General features: G+C 35.6%; 1 pseudogene; it reads right to left on the minus strand.

Annotated features, from left to right (window-relative positions):
* Window positions 1–2,825: 2,825 nt before the first annotated feature.
* LOC132506320 (cysteine-rich PDZ-binding protein-like) lies at window positions 2,826–3,131 on the minus strand (annotated as a pseudogene).
* Between the last annotated feature and the right edge of the window lie 323 nt (window positions 3,132–3,454).

Here is a 3,454-nt window from a genome sequence, read left to right on the forward strand (position 1 = left end):
TAATAACTTTGTAGTATAGTTTGAAATCAAGGAGTGTGATACCTTAAGCTTTGTTCTTCTTTCTCAAGAATCCTTTGGATATTCAAGGTCTTTTGTGATTTCATATGAATTTTAGAATTACCTTTTCTATTTCTGTGAAAAATGCCATTAGAATTATGATAGAGATTGAATTGAATGTGTAGATCCCTTTGTGTAGTGTGGATATTTTTAAAATATTGTCTTCCAATCCATAAAGACATATCTTTCCATTTACTTATGTCCTTTTTCAATTTCCTTCATCACTGTCTTATAGTTTTCAATGTACAGACCTTTCATGTTCTTGGTTAAATATATTCCTTAGAACTTTATTCTTTTTGATGCTATTATAAATGGGATGGTTTCTTGATTTCTTTTTTCAGATAGCTCATTGTCAGTGTATAGAAATGCAAATGAATTTTGCATGTTGATTTTGTATCCTGCAACTTTACTGAATTCATTTATTCTAACATATTTTTGGCAAACTCTTTAGAGTTTTCTATATGTAAGACTATGTCATTTACAAACAGGGAGAATTTAACTTCTTTTCTGATTTGTATGCCTTTTATTTCTTTTTCTTGTCTAATTGATCTGGCTAGGATTTCCAGCACTATATTGAATAGAAGTGGTGTCATACAGAGTGAAGTAACCTAGAAAGAGAAAAACAAATATCATATATTAACACATATGTGTGGAATCTAGAAAAATGGTACAAATGAACCTATTTGTAGGGCAGGAATAGAGACATAGACATAGAGAATAGATATGTGAACACAGCGGGGTAAGGGGAGGGTGGGATGAATTGGGAGATTAGGTTTGACATAAATACACTACCATGTGTAAAATAGATAGCTAGAGGGAACATGCTGTATAGCCCAGGGAGCTCAGCTCAGTGCTCTGTGACGACCTAGATGGGTGGGATGGGGGAGGTGGGAGGGAGGTCCAAGAGGGAGGGAATATAGGTATACATATAGCTGATTCACTTCATTGTACAGCAGAAACTAACACAATATTGTAAAGCAATTTTACTCCAAAAAAAAAAAAAAAGTGGTGAAGGTAGGCATCCTTGTCTTGTTGCTGATCTAGAGGAACAGTTTTCAGCTTTTCACTGTTGAATATGTTAGCTGTGGGCTTGTCATATATGGCCTTTATTATGTTGGGGTACATTCCTTCTATACCTCATTTGTTGAGAGTTTTTATCATAAAAAGGATGTTGGATTTTGTCAATGCTTTTTTGGAATTTACTGAGATGATCATATAATTCTTATTCTTCAATCTGTTAGTGTAGTATATCACATTTATTGATTTGCATATGTTTAATTTTCCTTTCATCCCATGGATAAATTTCACTTGGTTGTGGTGCATGATCCTTTTTTTTTTTCAATAGTGAACTTATTTATTTATTTATTTATGGCTGTGTTGGGTCTTCATTGCTGTACGTGGGCTTTCTCTAGTTGCGGAGAGCAGGGGCTACTCTTCATTGCAGTACTTCTCATTGCGGTGGCTTCTCTTGTTGCAGAGCATGAGCTCTAGGGTGCACGGGCTTCAGTAGTTGTGGCACGTGGGCTCAGCAGTTGTGGCTCACAGGCTCTAGAGCGCAGGCTCAGTAGTTGTAGAGCACAGGCTTAGTTGCTGTGCGGCATGTGGGATCTTCCTGGACCAGGGCTTGAACCTGTGTCGCCTGCATTGGCAGGCAGATTCTTAACCACTGCACCACCAGGGTAGCCCGCATGATCCTTTTAATGTGCTGTTTAATTCAGTTTTCTCTCATTTTGTTGAGGGTTTTTGCATTTATGTTCATCAGAGATATTGGCCTATAATTTTCTTTTTTTATACTGTCTTTATCTGGCTTTGGTATGAGGGTAATGCTGACCTTATAAAATGAGTTTGGAAGTGTTCCCTCCTCTTCAATTGTTTGGAAAGTTGAGAAATATTGGCATTAATTCTTCTTTAATTAATTAATTAAATTCTATTTATTTTTAGCAGGGGAGGGGGGAAGTAGAGGAGGTAAAAAATACGTTTGGTTTCTGCATCAAAGCACTTTCCCTAAGAGTGGTGATTCATTCATTGCATATCATCATGGGTGCACATAGTTATCCTGGCTTTCATGACAGTTTGAATTCAAGGTAATGTATGGAATATGTATTTTTCTGAAATCCAATGTATTCATGTGGACATATACAGGGTATCCCTTGTGTTCTCATTCTCATATGAAAGATAATGTTACTTTGGCTTCAAGAACAAATAAAAAATATCATAACTACAGCTTGTGTTTGATTTGGGTCTGGGCTAATTACTTAAGGAAAAATTTAGTAATAAAGGTCTCAGACATTTAAATTCCCTATGAAGCTGCAATTAATTAAGGGGCTGCTGATTCTGAGAACTATGCAACCAACAGGGAATGAGGGAAGAATTACATGTCTGGATGCCAAGTTCAGAGCCAAATATCAATAATCTCCTTCACACTTTTGCAATATCTACAAATAAAGTAGAGAGAAAGGATAAAAATAATATATAAATAATGATAAATAAAAAGTACATATAGAACTGGGAAAATCATTTTTCATTACATTTGCCACGTATTCCAGTTCAATAAGATGTTTGTAAGGAAAAAAAGCAACTTAAGACAGAAAACTAGTTACACTGTTGCAGTTCAGAACTGCTTGAAAACAGAAGAATGAATACCAATCAACTTCCCTGATTTAAACTTAATTGTTTTAAGACATATTTTGTAACCTGAACATCTATGTTATGCCTTGAAAATTCAAAGCAAAAAGTAAATCATATGAAAGCCAGAAACTTCAATACATCTAGACAGACGTTTGCTTGTAGTTTTTGGTATCCAAATTTTTTTCCCCACACAGTGCAGACGCCCTTTTTGTAGGCACAGCACTGGCAATAATGAGAACCCAGTTGGTGCACAGAACTTTTACAAATTCTGCAAGTGGAGGACGTATTCTTTCCATGTGGATCAAGTCTTGCTTTTTTTTTTAGGTCAAAGCTTTATTTTTGTCCAGCTCTCTTCCACCACTTCCTGTGATATTCCTTGCACCATCTTTCCATGTATCTAGAGTGATAACAGTACCAAGTTTCTTTTTACATTTTTCAAACACCATCCTTCCATGACAGAAGGAGTAGTAGCTAGTTCTTCTTTAAATGTTTGGTAGAATTCACCCATGAAGGCTTCTGGTCTTGGGCTTTTCTTTGTTGGTAGGTCTTTGGTTACTGCATCAATTACCTTACTTGCAATTGGTCCATTCAGATTTTCTATTTCTTTATGATTCAGTCTTGATAGGTTGCATGTTTCTAGGATTTTATCCACTTCTTATAGGTTATATACAATTTGTTGGCGTATAGTTGTTCATAGCAGTCTCTTATGATGCTTTATATTTCTGTAGTATCAGTTGTAATGTCTCCTCCCTTTTTTTCTTTGTTAGTC

Source organism: Lagenorhynchus albirostris, chromosome 15 (genome assembly GCF_949774975.1).
Source record: "Lagenorhynchus albirostris chromosome 15, mLagAlb1.1, whole genome shotgun sequence".
Taxonomy (NCBI): domain Eukaryota; kingdom Metazoa; phylum Chordata; class Mammalia; order Artiodactyla; family Delphinidae; genus Lagenorhynchus; species Lagenorhynchus albirostris.